At 45.9% G+C, this 18688-nt stretch overlaps 1 protein-coding gene across 2 annotated transcripts in view; it reads left to right on the plus strand.

The window, feature by feature from the left end:
* Nucleotides 1-1824: 1824 nt before the first annotated feature.
* MRAP2 (melanocortin 2 receptor accessory protein 2) overlaps nucleotides 1825-18688 on the plus strand; it is a 53500-nt gene continuing 36636 nt past the window's right edge. The window contains exons 1-2 of one of the 2 annotated variants that reach the window (XM_090035922.1): nucleotides 1825-1898; nucleotides 15929-16065. The gene's annotated coding sequence lies outside the window, so the exon portion shown is untranslated. Of the gene's footprint in view, nucleotides 1899-1967; nucleotides 2080-15928; nucleotides 16066-18688 lie in introns of those variants that run through there. The other variant, XM_090035914.1, reaches the window with a different exon arrangement.

Below are 18688 nucleotides of genomic sequence, written 5' to 3' on the forward strand. Positions count from 1 at the left end.
TATGCAATATGCTGACCTAACCAGCAGTCAGATTTAAGGACAACAATGTATCTGGAATAGGAAGAAAGAACAACAGATTTCCCATTGAGCTAGCAGGAAACAGTTAGATAGTGTCCTTGTCTGTGTATAGGGACAAGCCAGGGGTCTTTTTTTATGAGTACTGGAACACTGTGATGAGCTAGGCAAACCTGAAGAAACTTACTGTAACCTAATATTGTATTAAAATGAGCATGTCTAGTTATTACACACCCCTGGTAGACCCAGCTGGTGACTCACCTGTCTGCTTGCCCCCAGCTTGTGATTCATGTGGTGTTTGCATCTTTCCTCACCAGCTTCCCTTTTTCTGAACAGGCTGCAGCCTGCTGGCTCTTTCCTTGGTGCCCCTGACACAGTGCTTGGGTGCAGGTTGCCTGTGTTACATCTTGGTGGAACTGAGATGCTACAAGGTTGAGCTGTTTCCCAGAATGTGTGTTAAGGTCCCAGACTCCCTAGTTACTTAAGCCTGCTCCTTCCCAAGCTCCAGCCTTGTAGACCTTCTGGGCTGCTAAGTCTTTAGGGACACCGCTGAATCGTAGAGTCATAGAGAAATCAGACTGGCAGAGACCTCCACGGGTCATCTAGTCCAACCTCCTGCCGGAGGCAGTAAGAGCCCTATCCAAAGTTACTGTTAAGGGGCAGCAGACTCATTTTTTTAAAACAGTAGCTGAGATGAGCGCTTCAGCTGGAGAAAGGGAGGAAATGACAAGGAAAATACACAACTCCTGACCTTTAAACGTGTGATCCTTTTTTCAAGAACATGCCTGCTACCTACTATTTCAGTCCTTGAGAAAAGCAGGCAGCTATATACAGGGCACATCTACACTTGCATATTAAGGCATAGCAATAAACTCTGGTGCATATCCTGCTGGAATGTATTGCTTCTGGGCTCTGTGTTGGCACTTGCACTGCAGCACATGGAGCAGAGCTGGAGCAGCCCCAGCGGGCAGGGGGCCAGCCTGCTAGCTCAGGGTTGCTCCATCCATCTCATGGTGCTGTAGAAAGGCTGGCTGGGGCATGAGGGTGTTCCTGTGTGGGGCTAATCAGCAGGCAGCCCCCGCACTGAAGCCCCCTCGTGCCCCAGCCAGCCCTGTCAGTGCCTACACAAGCGTTGATGTGCATGAAAAAAACTCTGCAGCAGAATAGTGATGGTATTAGAAGTAGAAACCTGCTGTGGAGTTCATTAGTTTGCAGCCTAATAGACACAGAGCCCTTTATTGTGGAACTACTTAGTCTAGTGGGCAGCTGAGGTCTGGTGTAGATGTGCCCACAGAGAGCAAGGTGTTTAGATACAAGCAGGGATTTCCACCTGCAGCATCTGGTATCTGAAAGAGATGATTTTCACACAATACCAAGGTGTCACTTGAAGGGGAGCTGAGGGAGGGAGGAGGAGGGATGAGCCCCCCCATAAGAGACGACAGCCCTTCCCGTCAGGATTGAAAATCATAACGGGGGGGCTCCCATCAGACTGCTCCTTCAAATGGACATTAACCATTTTTATTTTATTTTATCAAATTTATTTGTTCATTTTTAATTAATTAATTAAGTGAATCGGTTTTTGGTTGGGTTTTTTTTGCCGTTCCCCCCAAGAGTCAAAGTGTAAGTGGACCTCTGCACAGTGCCAAGCGCAGGCCCTCCAGTGCCAAGCCAAGGAATCTCCCCTTGCTGGAGAGGAACCCGGCTCGCTCTTTCTTTCTTTCTGCCGATGGTGGCAGGGTGCCAACCTCCACGCTGAGCGAGGCCGGACCCAGGCGCTCCTCCCTTCAGCCCCCAGAGGGAAAGAGGCGCTAGACAGGCAATGCAGCCGGGGAAGCGGGCTGGCAGGCACGAGGGTCGGCCGCGCGCAAACGCGCAGCAATACGGTAATGCCAGCGAGCGCGCTCAATGGCCCCGCGCCCGGGCGCCCACCCCGCGCGGTCACGTGACATGGGCGGGGCTGGGGCTGATTCATTCATGCCCTGGCGGCGCGCGAGGCCGGGCTGGCTGCGCCGCGGCGGCGCGTGCAGGAGGCTCCGCGGGGCGGGACGGCGGCGGCGCCCACGTGTGAGTGCTGCGGGGCCGGGGGTCTTGGTCGTTACACGGAGGGAGACGCCTTAGTGCTTCAGTGGAGTGGGGCGGGAGGGGGTTGCTTCGCTTTGTCCCCAGGGACCCCCTCTTCCAGAAGCAGGAAGGTGGTGGTGGCGGCCCCTGGGCTCCGCCGGCTTTCCCTGCGCCGGGCTCGTGCTGGCCCGGGGGTTGTGCGTGTGTAGAGTGGGAAGGGCAGGGGTCGGGCTGCAGGAGCTGGGGGGGCTCCTGCCAGCAGGGGTATAGGGCGGGAAGAGACCTGGAGTCGGGGATGATCCTGCCTTGAGCGACGTCAGTGGCTCTCCGTCTGTTTTTGTGCCAGCACCCATTTGTAAACACTGATGGCCAATCCCCACCCAGTTGTGATCTGCTGCTCCTGGGCACCCTCCCTTCAATATGGGGGGCAGGGGGGAGTGTGTGGGGGCAAGCAGCCCCTTGCAGGCAGCATCATACCTAGACTTCTGGTGACCCCAGGTGAACTTTTAGTAACAGGCCCCCCTTTGTCAGAGATAATGATAATACTAATTCAGCAATTACCGGTTTTGAGCCCCCTTTCTGCCCAGGTCCCTAGGTGGCCACCTGGTTCGTCCAACCCTGCTCGCAGGCTGCAGTTTTGCCAGCCTGCAGGGGAAAAGCTGTGGTTTCCCACATTTTTCTCCTTTAAAGGAAACTCCGTTTTTAAAGCTTGTTTGTGCATCTTGTATATGTTCTTGCAACCCACTTTTGGGTCACAACCCACAGGTTGAGAAACATAGGATTAGACCTTGCGAGGTCCTGAAGCAAGTGCCAGAAGTACAGAGGAGTTCTGCTTGAGATGTCACGTGGTTGAGCTTCCATGAGCCCCCAGGATTTGCGTTAAGGTCCCAGACTCCTTGCGGACCCTCAGGGTTGCCAAGTCTTTAGGGACGCTGCTGAAGCAAGCTTACACAGAGAAGGTCCCTGGGCTTCAGAAGCAAGCACTCTTCCCTTCAGCTAGCACAAGAAATAGGCAGTATTTGAGCTATACAACAGGATCCTAGAGAAGTGGGGCTGGCAGGGACCTCCAGAGGGTATCTAGTCCAACCCCTTGCCTGAGGCAGCCTAACCAAACCCACCATCTAACCTCTTGGCAAAATTCAGTGGGGTCCGGGTCTTGCTTAAGGGTGGGTATTGTCAAATGTGTATTAGTCATAAATAACCTGCATACGTGATCCCCATTAACACAGCTGGCCTGGAGATTCTAGATGCTGGAGACTTGTACTGTTGGCGATGCTAGTTCATTAGGCTGCTCAGAAAGCACCCATTAATTAGGAGCAAGGGAACTGCTTTTGCTTTATCTGCCATTTAGCTCACACCGTGTCTGCTTTTCCCCCAGACCTGAGGAAAGGCAGAGTGTGCCCAATCGCTTGTTAACATAAGAACAACTGCATGGTTGGCAGAGATAAAGTATACCCAAAAACAAATGCACACAAATCTCACCCCTTTCATGCATTTCCTAGACGGTTGCAGCTATAGAAACACTCCAACCCTGCTGCATTAGTCAGGACCTGTTTTTAAAAGTAGTTTAAGTGCTTTAAATACTTGGAAACCCAATTCCCATTTTAAAACTTATACAAGTCATTTGGATGCTTTGGGAAATGCTATCCTTCGTGTGAAATAGGGATTTGTAATCGCAAATGTTAAAGTTCGGCTATCCCTTCCAGTGTTGAGAAATCATCTGTTGAACTCTTCAAAATATAGAATTGATTTAGAAATCTTGGGATCAAAACAGCAATTAAAAATGACACTGTAGTTTGTGCTTTTTTTCTTAGTATTTGAGACTAATCTATGCAGTGCTAATATTTTACCCACATTGTGCACACAGAGCTGCCTCCCCTGCTGCTTGGGAGGAGCCTCTATGTAAAAAGGAGGTTGCATTCTCCTTTTCTTCCCCTTGCCTGCTTGTGTATCCCCTCTGAATCCTGTTCCTTGTATGACCCTGATACTCTGGTTTTTTTAATCTCAACAGTCTCCTGTCTTCTATTCTGCTACCCCTCTTCCTTGTATCCCCTACTGCATTCCTTTGTCTCGGGTCCACATTTCTGTACGTGATCCCCTTTAAGTTTGTCTATGTAGGGAGATTGGTTGGTGTAATTATTCCTCTATAGCAGGGGTGTTAAATTTCCTCAGGGTCCTTGGATCAGATTTGGACTGTGGGGCTCTGTGGGCTGGATCTGGGCATGGTGTTAGGATGATCAGTGGCAGAATTAGAAGGGGCTAATGCAGCCATTTCTTGCCCACCACTGTGGACATGTACTTTGGATTTCACAACAGGCCCTGTCCCTGCTTTCTCCTCTTCTGAATTCCCTGATCTTTCTGATAGTCCTGTGGGTCACACACACTAGCTCTGCAGGCTGGATCTGGCCTGTAGGTAGTAAGGTTAACACTCCTGCTCTATACTTGTGCTGATTCATGCCATGTATAGATTAGTCATTAGCCTCCCTCTTACCTCTCTTTCCCTCCTTGTCTCTTTCAAAATTTCCTCAAATCGTAGATCCTAGGGAACAGGCATGTTTACCACAGGCAGCATCACACTTCAGGCTACTAGGAAAATAGCAGCTACTGTATCTTGATTTAGGGGTCTGATTTCATTCTTGCTCAAAATGGGTAGTATCACTACTTGAGGTAAGGACAAAAAATTGTGAAGACTTGAGAGAGTCTGGCTTTTAAAAAAAAGCCTGCCAAAAATTGTAAGATTTTATAATAATCAAGACAATTGAATAGCGTGCCTTTCATTAAGTATTGTGTTGAGGTAAAAGACTGAGATTCAAAGGTGTAACAATGATGCCAGGTGCCTGGGGCATCAGTGACTTCTGGTTGTTGCCAGGCAGATGGTACCGGGGGTAGCTGTTCAGTACCCTGGTGCAGCTGATGATGCTTCAAGATTTTTACAGTTTGGCCAACTAATTTATTCCCATCCATCAAACAGTATGACTTTAATACAACTTTGCTTCTATAGTATATTCTTCTCAGACTACAATAAATAGAAATGGAAGAAAAGAAAGGCAGATTTATTTTGGATCCAGTCTTACAGTTCAAACTCCATAGAGTATATAGTGAAGTCTTTTGTTAGCTTTTTTTGTATAGTATTTGGTTGTGCTGGGAAACGGTAGAGATTGAGGATGAGACTGCAAATGTGTGCCAGGCGAGTCATGCTTTAGTGTCTTAGTTGCACCGTTCAACCTTAGATGAATTTTTTTTGTCAGGGAGTATGTAACAAATACTGTTATCTTCTAGCAGGGCTGGAGGGAAGTATTTCAGCAGAAGATAGAAAAACTAGAAAATTGGTTAAATTACTTGCAGTCTTATTGCAGAAACATCCCAAACCAATCTTCTTTTTTCTTTTCTTTTTTTTTTTAAAAAGCTATTCTGTTTCAGTGAGTATCTGATCTTTTCACGAAATGTATTTAAAAAAAGACAGATAATTTATTCCTGTATACTAATCCTAGGGCTAATTTTGTAGCTACCATTCCATTCTTTTTAATCCTTTTTTAAAAAGTTGTGTGCACATTCTGCTATTTAACTTATTAGAAATGTGAGAAATTTAACACCTGACTGACTTCCTGCACTGAAACTCAGGCATTTAGACATGTTGGGGCTAGGTTGTGACCTTCCAGTGCAGGGATGCTAGAATGTAGGTATTCTACAATGAACATGGCCAAACGATATCCACGAGTGCTCTAGGCTTTGGTTCAAATACAAATGAGTAGCTTAAATGTTTCAGCCCCATCACTTTACTTTCCAAGACTTCAAGGGTGCCCAGAATGCATGGGTAGATCTAGAATTTCCTGAAAGAAGGGGTGGTGTGCAACACCCCTTCCACCAGAGGATGGGAACAAGGTGTGGCTGGAACCTGTGGGCCACTGGGGGACACTGGGGAGTTGGCCAAAGAGCTTGAAGAGGGGAATCTTCCTATCACTGCTGACCTAGATGTTAGAGCAGGGGTGGGAAAATGGCCTGCCAGGCCATTCTGTCTGGCCCATAGGGCCCCTAAAAAATTTAGGAAATTAATATTAATCTGCCCCTGGCTGTGTTTTGCATAGTCTCAATTCCAGTTTTCAGTCTGTTTGTGGTGGCAACAACTTCTTTATCATAAAGCAAAGACAGGAGAAGCTGTAGTGTTCCAACAGTCCCACAAGTAGAGGAGCTGTTTTCTTCTGTACCATGGAAGTGCCATATTTTCTGACTGGACAGGTGATCAAAGCATGGGATTCTCTTCTTTTCTCACCCCCCAACATTTCTGAAAGCTTCATGTATTTGGATTTTTTTGTATCTACCTTTAAAATTTCTTTCTTAGTCATATTGCTTTCTCCCCTACCTTTTTTAATTTGGTTCAATTTTTCTCACTTTTCTTTTTTTTTTAAAGGATAGGCCAAAGTTCATTCTGTCTGCCAAGGTCTCTGAAGTGCAGGAACAGAAAAAGGAACTTCAGTAGGATCTGGTTATAGCATTGTTTAATTGATTTTGTTTGTTTGTTTGTTGTCAAATAACAGGTCCTCTCTTGTATTAAAAGAAGAGCATAGGCATGGAAGGTCCTTCTATGTCATTGAGTGCATCTACACATGCATTAGATCTGGGAGCAGTGTACTTGTGAATAAATATTCCTGGGCAGGTGTCTACATGTGTAGGGAAGCAGGAGCAGATTTGTTAATGGCAGCAAACTGCTCTCACTTTATGGGGCCCTGCAACAGGCCCCTGCTGCCACCATGGGGAACTCTAGGCACGCCCTGAGTGCTAGCCCAGGGTCTGGCAGGGAGCACTGGGCCAGGAGACGGCTGTTTCCTGGCCAAGGCTGGGACATTGCTCGCTGCTGGGCTGGCGACAATAACCCTTAGCCCTCTCCCTGATTGGGGCTGGGGACTTTGAAATAGGTGCCTGGGTGGGGCAGGTCCCAGCCCCATGCCCTGATCGGCTGATGGGGCAGCTATCAGTAGTGAGCTCCTAGCTGAGTGGGGATTCCCTGCCCAGCCAGGGGCTTGTTATTAGATTCCCTACAAGCGGTTTGGGGAGGGGGTGGCTGATACCTGCCCTACCCTTGCAGCTCTTTCCAAGCCTTGCACCTTGATTGCCTGATCAGGGCATAGGGCTGGGACTCTCACCTAACTGGGACAGTTCCCAGCCCCTGCTCTGCAGTAGCAGGGTGGGGGCTAGAGAGCTTGTTCCCTGCTCAGCTTTGCAATTGTGGAGCTGGGTGGGGAACAGACTGGGGAGCTTGTTCCCTGCTCAGCTCTGTGAGCATGGAGCTGTGTGGGGAACAGGCTGCAGAGTTCAGTTCAGCTCCCCAGCCTGTTCCCCACGCAGCGCCATCCTCATGGAGCTGCGTGGGGAACAAGTGCTCTAGCCCCCACCAGCAGGGATATCTTCACTTCCCAGCCTGAGCTCCAAGACCATGGGGCTGGCGCTGGGAGATCCCTGCCTCCCAGCCCCCCGCACCCCAATCATGATCTTGCTGGGGGGAGAGGAGGGCAGGGCTTGGAGCTCCCTGCTGCCTGGCCAAGGGGACATAGTCCTCTCCCGGGCTCCAGTGGCAGAGCCCATCCCAACAGCAGGCAGCTCCCAGGGGTAGGGAGCAATCTTCCACATCCTGGTGGCTGGCTGACTGAGCAGATTTGCTTCCAGTCAGACATCTACACGAACGCTGCTGTGCAGTTAGTAATCACAAGTAAATTTGCTACTTGCATTTCCAGGTAGCAAATTTAGTCGTGATTACTGAAGTAAACTATGCTGCTTCACAGTAACTCGTTTCATGTAGACGCACCCATTGAGTTTGTGTTGTATACAAACTTGTACATCACAATTTTATAACTTGTCATTTAAATATGGTGTTTTCTCTTTATCTTCCTCCTCTTGGAGTGTTTCTACCTTCTGTGACACAGCTGTGGTATGATCCCTGCTGAACTAAACAAAGAATTAGAATTACTGTATTGCCTGTTTTTTATGGGGTTTTAGTTCCCTTTTAAAATTTCAGTGTTTGCATTTCCCATTTTCTTTTGCATTCCTGGTTAATGAAGACTTTTTGCTTCAATTGTAGTGGTCACACTTTGGAGCTATAGTGTCTCTGGGGTGAGTTGCCCCAGAAGCAATCATTTAGAAACCTGCTTTCCTAAGTCTTGTCCATGTGATAGCCAATTTATGTGGTATTTGAAGTACCCTATAACAGTTTTCTTCTTGGCCTTAGTTCTCTCTTTCTGATTGCTTTCAGCATTAGGCTTTCTTGTGTGTTTTCTTGTCTGTGGGCTACCCCTTCTAGTATATTGTATTCTAGTGATTTGAGGGTTGTACATGTGTAAAATCTCTTCAACACAAACACATTTTGTCCTATTTAGATGCTGTATGGCCTTTTGGGCATAAAAGGAGTAGTCCTTTCATCTCTACCACTCAGTCCGAGTTCTCTTTGATAGTTTCTTAGCTGATAATACTCTATCCCATCGTTTTGTCATTATGGGATGTCTTAAAATCCTCAGATCTCTTCCACTACAGCTACTCAAAATCACCTGAAGTTGCATAATTGGATTAAAGTTACATCATTAAGCTCAGTTTGCAGATGAGTTAATCAATGAGACTATACTGAAGGAGGGGAGGAGAAATCTTTCCTCCTACCCAGAAATCGGAAATAAATTGACAGGCCTGAAGACTCACAAGAAACGCAAGCAGCTTTCTTCAGCTGATAAAAGAAGGCAAAGTCCACTTTGCCAAGCTACCTTAATTTGAACGCTTCTCGGAAGTAATTTAACAGGTCTTGAGCTGCAATCTCTGAATGCATTTGGAGCAGTGCATGCCCACTGATGTGGAGATTAAAGGACAGGCTCGTTGTTCTTCATATAATTGATTCCTGTCTTCTTCCTCTTCTCCCAGTACAATATACCTACAGTCTGGCATCTGAGTTTGTTTCTCCCAAACAGTATGTGAGAGAAGGCACATGAGACTCATCAGGGATTTTTATAGACAACTGTCCTCTGGACAAAAAGACACGGTAAATACTAAGAGTTCAAGTTGGCCTTTGAGCTCAAATGTACTGGGATTGCTTCCATTCCTGGAAGCCTTCTATGCTGATCTCTTGTCAGTTTGGATGAACTTGTTGGTGTGCATCTCAAGAAGTGGTGTTGAATTAGAAATGCGTAAGGCAGGGGTTCTCAAACTGTGGGGTCATGAGCAACTTTAAAAGGGGGTCACAATCTTCCCAGGGGTTCATATGGGGAAGCGGCATGCGGTGGCAGTGTAGAGTGCTGGATGGTGCCAGTGGCTGCTGTGTGCAAGCTCCCTGCTGCTATCGCCATCCAGCATTTGGGGTTGTGGTGTATTGCGAAGGTTGAGAATGTTAACTTCGGCATTACCTAACTTCTGAGCTTGGCTATGGCAAAAGAATGTGGAGGTTACAGTTGTTAGGTGAGTTTCCCTGGGGTTTTAAGTGAACTAAAAATAGAAAATCCAGTAAGTGGCATCATAGACCTCTGCTATCTGAACTGACAAAAGCAGTGGGAGACAGTTGGAGTGGGGTGTGTGGAAGCCCTAGGGATTGGGGCACATACCACAGGTATTTGTTGGACAGCAGAGGAACGGTGAGACTTGAGGAGTCACGTGTTCAATTTTTAGGTTTTGGAGGAGAATGTCTTCTAGTAGTCTCAGACCTGTAGCCCTTGTTCTCTTGTAATACAGTCTGTGTTCTCCAACCTATCTAGGTCCTGGGTATGTTTCTCCAGCTCCTCATTCCTTAATTTCAGTAAGCCCTCAGCCTCGGTGATGAGACTTTCAACCCAGCCCATCTCACTTAGTAAGCTTCATCTGTGCTTTGTAGGCTGTCTTCCTTGCTCAGAGTCCCAGTCCCCTCACCCTGTGTCACTGTCCTCCCAGATACCTTATTTCAACTTTCTTGCCCATCCTAGTGCTGACTTCTGGTTGTTTTTTTTTTTGTTTTTTTTTGTTTTTTTGTTGTGTTTTTTTTTGGTCTAGTCTGCAAGTGACTCCTGCCCTGGCTGGGCACCACAAGACAGAACTAGGCGCTAGTCTCAGTCTTTTCACGTACATGTGGCCTTGGGTTCCAGTCCCATTTTTCTTGTTCAGTTAGTTTCAGTTCCCCCTACCAAATTCTCATTTTTCTCTTTTCCTTTCTCCCCATATCTGTGAATTTTCACTTCTAGTTTCCCACCCCAAAACTCCTTTACTCTACTTGCTGTCTGTTGCTTCTTATTGCAGGTCCAGCCCTGGCTTGTCACCTGCATTTTTGTCAGACTGTTCTCTTTCACGTTGCTTTGGCACCAGTACACGAACACTGAGATCACAGGAGAGAGTTTTCTGTGCTCTATTTCTGCCACCCCTTCTTTTTCCCCCTTCCTTTTCTCTGGCTCTGTAGCAACTGCCAGCATCCAGATGCAGAAATTGCAGGTCCTTTTGCAGCTTCTGTATACCTGGGCTAGAGCAGGTTCAGTCCAGATGGAATTGAACAGCTATATTGTGTAAAAACTCTAATGTCTTTACTGAGCCTGTGCAGACTTGTTGGTTGGTGGGGGGTGGGATTAACTCTGGAAAATTTGGGTATGGTTTTCCATTGGAACAACAAAAGGACCAACCCTACATTTTAAGGCCCTTTCACACGCACAGTTTTTCCTCCAAAGCATGATGTTGTTAGAGGGTCTCAATGAAAGAGTTGTAAAAATTATTTTATAACATGGGCGAAAAGCAGTATATTTCTCCCTACTCTGTTGTTCTCACTGGACCTTTTAACCTTTTAAAATTCAGTGTGTTCCTCATTAGACTCAAGGCACCCCTTGGAAATTACCAGCTCTTAATTTTTGACCATGGAAAAAAGGTAGAACTATTTTTTCTGTTGCAAAGAACTCAAACATCATAACAGGCCAGAATGGTTTTAACACCATGTTAAAACTTCTGTGTGTACACCTAACATTGTGTGCAATCCTGTGGTTCCCTTGACAGGATCTGAAGGCACCCATGGGTGTTGCAGGACCCTGTTTGAGAATTACTGCCCTAATATTTTTTTTTCTTGGGAAGAACCATTTTCTGAGATGCTTCTGCTGAAAATTTTCAGAAAAAGTTATCCTGATGTGGATACCTGGGATGGAAAACTTTAGCTTGAACAGTTAATTTGACAAAATCATATGCAACTGAAGTGTTTCATAATTTAAACTTCCCAGCACGTTCCATTATAGGCATTCTTCTTAGCTCTTGTTGCAATATAGGATTAGCTGGTTAAAAAAAACAAAGAAAAGAAATTTAACCCGGGCAGTGGCTCTACCCCCAGCCATGTCCACATTTTTTGGGATCCTGGGGTGCCAATATGTCTGGGTTAATCACCACTCATTGGAGTGCTCTCCTGTGGTCCTCCCTGCATTAGACCACACACTAAATAACTATTTACAATAATTTATTATTTACAATAATAACTGAGTGACAAATTCGACATCCCATAAATAACAAAATATTTTCAATAAGCTCAATAATAATCTGTACCAGCAGATAAAGCAAATACTTATCCTAGAACAAAACCAATTACGTTTTCAACTTTAACACTCAGGCAACTTATAACAGGTATATACACTTGATCAGCCAGGTCTCCACAAAATTGCTCTGCCTGCAGCAAAGCAGCCCATGGTGCAGTGGAGCCCGGGGAATGGTGCTTGCTGTGCTTCAGAAGAGGGGGCTTCTTCCTTTGTCCAGTCTTTCCTGGGCGCCTGCAATCAATCGCACCATTCCCCAGACGCTTCCCAAGGCAGCTCCCGTGTTTGGCACCTGGCTGTACTTTGAGCTCTCTGCTGGAGCTCCTGCACAGCCATGATTCCCTGCTGCTTTCTCTAACTGTCCCAGAAAACTGCCTCTAGCAACCCTTGTCCCTGAGTGACTCCCTGCACCGAGGGGTCTTAAGAGTGGGGAGGGGAACCCGTTTACACAACCCCTGCTGCTTTTTGTAAAGGATACCAGGCAAGCCTGGGTACTCATTAGCTGGTGGCTCCTTCAGCCTCAGTAGCAGCTCTCTCGGTCACAATTCTTCTGCCAGTCGTCCTCTCTGAAGCAATTGTCCTGGTAGCGGCCCTTCTCAGCACAGCTTCAGCTCCCCTCTGCCCAGCTAGTCTTCCCTGTTTCCCCCCAGGTTTCCTGCCCTGGAGTTCCAGCTGCCCGATCACATGCGTGCGTTCTGCGTGTGCGGCCTGCTGCAGATCCTTGTCCCAAGAGTGCAAACACCCTGACTGAGCTTGCAAGCTCTGAGGAAACCCTTCAGCACCTTTACAGTAAAATGAAGTTTAGTGTTGTATGTAACCAACCATTTGATCATACAATAAATATATTGTATGGTATTGCCTTTGCTGATCAGCAAGTGCTGGAGCTACGAGGGCCCCTTCTGCCAATTGGCTGGGGGGAGGGTTAGGTGGCAGGATGAAAGGAGCCACTGTGCAATGCACTTCTGCTGCGATTTAGGTAGGTCCCTAATTTATTTGCACTGGGGGTTGGGTGGAAAAACACAATATGCTAATAATGACTCTGCAATGTTTTCTTCAGACTGGGGAGACTAAAGAACTTGGCTTCCTTGGGCATCTATCCATGTGCTCTGGGGAGGGCACTTTTTAATTAGAGCAACTTCAAGAGTGGCTCTAATTAAAGCATCCTCACTGTCACATGTATTCAGCATCCCTTGCTTCAAAATGGTGGCAGATGCACTCAAACAAAAGCTCGCTTGATGAGCTTTAGTTTGAGTGTCTCCACTGTCATTTTGAAGCATGGGGACACTGAACAGATGTGATGCAGAGGCTGCTGCAGCACGTATACTAACATGCTCCAGCAGACTCAATCAAGCCTGCTCTGATGCATGCTAATTAGAACAGACATCTGGCACATGTATAGGTGCCTCTTGATTTCAGTAGGATAGAGCCACACTTCTTTTCCCTGACAGAATGAAGGTCGAAAAGATGGAGTTGCCATTTCCACACCTCTTATTTTGTAAAGTATGTTTTTGCTTTACAGTCAGCATGTTACTCAGTGTCAGCTCTCCGATACTTATATCTGGCACTTTTCATATAATGTGTATATACCCCAAACAGCTTGGAGGACTACTACTTGCACAGTAATTGTAGGCTTTGGTAAGGAGGTGGGAGAAATGCCATCTTTTTCTGTATAAGCAAGTGTACTATGGCTCCAAATGAAAATGTGATAGACTGTATGAATTTGTAATATTTCTGGTTAAAATATGTTCATGTTATAAGCTGCTGCATGCTTCAGTTTTCATTGGCTTGCTTATACCAAAGATCTCTTCTCTATGAGAGGGCAGAAGGCACTTCCAACAATAAAAGTAAATAGCCTTGTTGACACTGACTTTAGGTGGGCTTGAAACATGCTGGGACGGGTAATATCTGGCTTGTTTTTATCACATTCATGTTTAATTTCAGTGGGGTAAATTTAGAGACTGACTTGGAACTGGGTTTTCTTGTCTGACAGAGCCAGCGGTGGGAGCAAGACTAGAGGTTCTTATGATATTATGTCATGCAGTTTACAAGGAAAGGCTTGTAATGGGTTGCCTAACTTAAAAGCAATAAGGTTTGGCAGCTGTGTGGGTTAAAGGAAATGACCAGCCCATGATCTATAGAAGCAGAAGCCACTAACTTTAGACAGCTTTTTCTTGGTTTCCTTTCCTTCCCACTTTGCTACTGGCTGCTTCACCTCCAGGTGCGCAGTAGCAGCTAAGGAGCGAGCTAACCCTAACCCATTTCTTATAATGTTTTTTCCCAGATGGCATTTTGAGTCTGCTGAGGGTGTTGATGTAGTTCAGCAGTTCCTCATCTGAACTGCCTTGCAGCCAAACCCCACAACTGTACATGCTCTTCATGTATGTGTATGTAGATGACACTTCTTCAGACCTGTGATTAGGAGTGGACTTCAAGCTTTTGCACAAAGATTATGGGGTGGAAAATTTTCCATGGAAAAATAAAGCACCGGAAAATTTTCCACCCCACATCTCTGCCTTTAGTGAAAGAGAATGTGGTTCAAGTAGTTCTGAATCAGATTTGCCTCAATCTGATTTTGAAATGGAACTAATAAGTAGTGCAAGTGATTCTGCAGATCGGGACAGTGAAACTGGAGCTGCCGCAGTGACCTCAGTGGAAGAGAGTTAAACTCTGCTGCAGTAGATGAGTAGACAACCATAGCGTATCATACACAGTTCTTTGGGTGTGCTAAAATTAGTGCGTCAACAGTTTTCAGTGCTTTTGTGTTGTTTTTTTTTTTTTTTTTTCCCCTTTAAATTTAAACAAACAATGTAAGGGAAGTACATGCTATATTGTGTATTGTCTTTACGTTTTTACAAGCATTCCAATAAAAATAATTTCTTTCCATGTAAAGCTTTGAATTTGTTTGAATATAACATTAAACCTCATTAAGCGTGCTGTATTAAATTTTTTTCCTAATTAAATATTTCACTTCAAATACTTGTGGCTATTGGGACATAAAACTAACATGGGGCTACTTTTTTAGTTTTATTTGACTTATATTTAGTAAACAAACATGCAAAATCAGATCATGTTCTGTTTAGGGCACTGGAAAACCCACATCTCTGCTTCTGCAACAAATGTTTCTGACCTGCTTGTCCCTATCCCCCTTCTTCCTCCTCCTCAGGTTTTTCAAACCTTCATGTCATAGCATTGTTTCCATAGCCTTGGCATGTATTGTTATAGGATAATGTTCTCTTTTAAAAGGTGATTTAGAAGTTTCATAGTTGGTAGGGTCAGAAGGGACCTGAGCAGATCATTAAGTCTGACCCCCTGCCATGGCAGGGAAGAGTACTGGGGTCAAATGATCCCAGCAAGGTGTACATCCAGCCTCCTCTTAAAGACCCCCAGGGTAGGAGCCAGCACCACTTCCCTTGGAAGTTGGTTCCAGATCCTAGCCGCCCTGACCGTGAAGTAGCGCCTCCTGATATCTAGCCTAAACCTACCCTCTGTCAGCTTGTGACCATTATTTCTAGTCACTCCTGGTAGTGCTCGGGGGAACAGGGACTCCCCCAGTGCCTGCTGGTCCTCCCTGACTAGTTTGTAAACGGCCACTAGATCCCCCCTCAGCCTTCTCTTGTGGAGGCTGAACAGGTTCAGGTCCTGTAGCCTCTCTTCATAGGGCCTGCCCTGTTGCCCCCTGATCATGCGAGTGGCCTCCTCTGGACCCTCTTCATGTTGTCCACATCCCTCCCGAAGTGCGGCGCCCAGAACTGGACACAGTACTCCAGCTGCGGCCTGACCAGTGCTGCAGCTTGAGATGCATCTGTGGATGCATGACAGGGTACGGTTGGCCTTCCTGACTGCTTTTCCACACTGTCGGCCCATGTTCATTTTGGGATCGATAATGACTCCAAGATCCTTTTCTGCCTCTGCACTGATGAGAAGGGAGTCCCCTAGCCTGTAGGTATGGTGCTGGTTCTTCCTGAGGTGTAGCACCTTGTACTTGTCAGTGTTGAATCCCATCCTGTTCTCATCTGCCCACCCCTGTAACCTGTCTAGCTCTGATTGCAGCCTACTCCTCCCTTCTGGCGTGCCCACTTCCCCCCACATCTTAGTGTCATCTGCGAATTTGAACAGGGTGTTTTTCCCCCCTTGTCCAAGTCACTGATGAAAATGTTGAACAGTGCGGGCCCGAGGACCGAGCCCTGCGGAACCCCACTGTTAAGTGCTGCTGCCCTGCTTAGGTCTTTTGGTGGGAGATTTGACAAGAAGATTTAGCCTGCCTTGCCTCCCTCCCACTGAGTTGGATACAGTGCCTGCCATGTCTGAGCTGCCTAGTTTGTCCATTGAAATGTGTACATACATTTTTTTTTCCTTAGATTTCCTTCTGATGACTTGTTCTTTGGAAGAAAGATTGTCTCTGCAACCCTGTACTCTGGGATGAAATTTTTTTCTGAGCCCAGCTGAAGACTAGGCTTCGGTGTACAAAGCTAAGGATTGATACGTCTATCTCCAGGTATTAAGTGATATTACAGATTTTTATATTGCTTAATTGTAGTAGAAGTTCATGATTTTTTTTTGGAGGGGTATTGTACTATTCTTTGCTTTAGCATCACTTTTTGGAAGCCGATTATATTGCTTTAGCTTGGTTTTCTCACAGGTGCTGTCCCATGCAGTTCTTTTGCTAATTTGTCTTGTTAACCATCCTGTAGACAGTTTGGCAGGTGTCGTGTAGAAGTCCTCGAATTCTTCCTCAACCTATGGCCAGTATTTATAGATGGCTGGTTTTAATACTCTATTCTAATGAATGATATCTGATCCATTCTAATTAAATGTCGTCGTTTCACTGAAATTTTTAGGACCAGATTAACTAGATTTTGTGGGGTCGGGTGAGGGGGAGAATGTATCAGTTAGTTGGGATGTATGCCCCTGACAAAGGAAAAGGAGCAAATGGAAACCTCCTTTATCTCCTTTCCCTTCCCATTGGGAATGTTGCTTTACACTAGTTTGTTATTCTTCCACCTTAGTTTGTGGTCTGAGGGCTGGTTTTGTTTTTACAATGTGTGTAAGCATTGTAACAAAAATGCATCTGGTATAGCAGCATAACTTTCAACATATTTGGCTACATTAAATTATATTTCTAATTATTTTGAGATGAACTTGTATATTAAAGTATTTGGATTATTTGATGTATGGTTCTTACTTATGTGTTTCCTTTTTGGCCTTGTGCTGTGTTTTGATTGCATCTAATTAAACACATGAATGTCTTCCCACACCTGTGACGATTCATGCTACGGTCACTCAGGCACAGGCCACGTTTCTGTGGCTTAAGTCTCTTGAAAATGGGCAAGCCTGCCAATAGCACGTAGCATTTTTTTTACACTGAAGGATTGAAGTCCAAAAGAATAAAAGAAATTAAAATGAGGAAAAGCCCTGAACAACTTCATGTGGTAGACCATGATAAAGTTTCCAGAGAAAGAGTTAACATTATCTTTATGGGAAACGGATCACAAAATCTATTTTTTACAGTCCTTCGATAGATGTTACTGAACTGCCATTATTTCATAGACATTAGGGCTGGAAGGGACCTTGTAATATCATCGGGTCCAGCCCCCTGCCCAAGGATCCCAGCAAGATAAGTGTCCACATTTTCTTGAAAGTGTCCGGAGTAGGTGCTTTCACCACCTCTGGGGGGAGTCTGTTCCACGCCTTGAGGGTTCAAACAGTAAAGAAGTTTTTCAGTACAAGATAGCTGCACAAGAACAAAATGTGATAAAGCTACCTTTCAAGCAAAATAGTGCTACTCTTCTCTAAATTTAATTTTGCAGTAAAACCATTTAGCTACATTATTCATACTCTATCATATCCATGATGCATAGACCAACCTCAATTGCAGCAACATATGTATATGTAATAACTAACCAAGATGTTAAAATAAATCGGTTTATACTCCTTTTGGATTGGGCATAGATTCTCTTATCTTTGCTTGTGTTGAGAGAAGGAAAGAAAAATGTGAATAAGAACACATTTTCTTCACTGCTGTTTTTTAGATTCCTTTTGTAATACAACCCAACATCTCTCCTGCCATTTACTGCACTAGCATATTTTTAATACCTTGGAGCTGTTACCACTGCTGTTTTGCTTCTTTTCTAAAAGAGGCAGCCATTGCAGAGCCCACCAGTGTGTAGGAGTGATTTTAATTTTATAGTTGAATGGCTCTTCCCTTTTTTTTCTTCAACTGAATTTAATCGGCATTATTGCTTAATGCACATATTGGGTGGTATAATTGCTCTCCTGTAGGAAAATCCATGGAGGAGCTGAAGTGGAGGAAGTCTCAGTTAGATTTGCCTTGAGTTTTACTGAGGGATTCAGTACTGCCCTTCTGGCTGAACAGGCCACAGATCTATTGGGACCCACTTGCAAAGATCCATGGCCTGTCCTGACTCATGTCCCCCTCAACCCTGCTGAAGGGGCCCCCAGGTGCCCCCGTCCTGCTTGGGCTGGAGTGTGGTAGCTGCAGTGGCTCTTGGTCATGCGGGCAGCAGCAGAGCAAGTCTGGCCCCAACACGGGCCGAAGGGAGGTCTGTGGCACCCCTCTACTCTGGGCTGCGGCTACTGCGCCATGCCAAGCAGCCTGGTCATGGCCCCTCCTGCCCCACCCGAGCAGCTTCTCCTAGCTGCCCTGCCCCTGTGAGCATGGACACTGACCCTGGTGCTGCCAGCCCTGCTGCACAGCTCTCCCTTTCTCCCCTTCCTCCTCTGGAAGGGGTAGGTGCCTTCCCACCATCCCTCTGCCCTGCTGCAGCTTGCGATCCTTTGAAATATTCTTGTGACCCACTTTTGGGTCAAGACCCATGGGTTGAGAAATGTTGCTTTAAGTGATGCTTTTTTCTGGGAATTAAGGAACTTCTGTGTAACTGAAAGCGTAGGTGGAAAGGATTCTAGAGTGAGAAGGAGGGAGATGCTTGAAGTCTGGCACTGCCTTGATGGTCTCTTATACCCCATCAGACAAACTGGACCCAATACTGAAACTCCGTCCCTTCCGTGACTCCCTTGTGAATTGCATAGAGGGAGCATACCGATGCTCTGAGCTGACCAGCTAATCGGCACAGGCTCTGGCCACAGCCCCTGCTTTCACA

The sequence above is a fragment of the Crocodylus siamensis genome, chromosome 1, assembly GCF_052110815.1.
Source record: "Crocodylus siamensis isolate JL-2025a chromosome 1, ASM5211081v1, whole genome shotgun sequence".
Lineage (NCBI taxonomy): Eukaryota > Metazoa > Chordata > Crocodylia > Crocodylidae > Crocodylus > Crocodylus siamensis.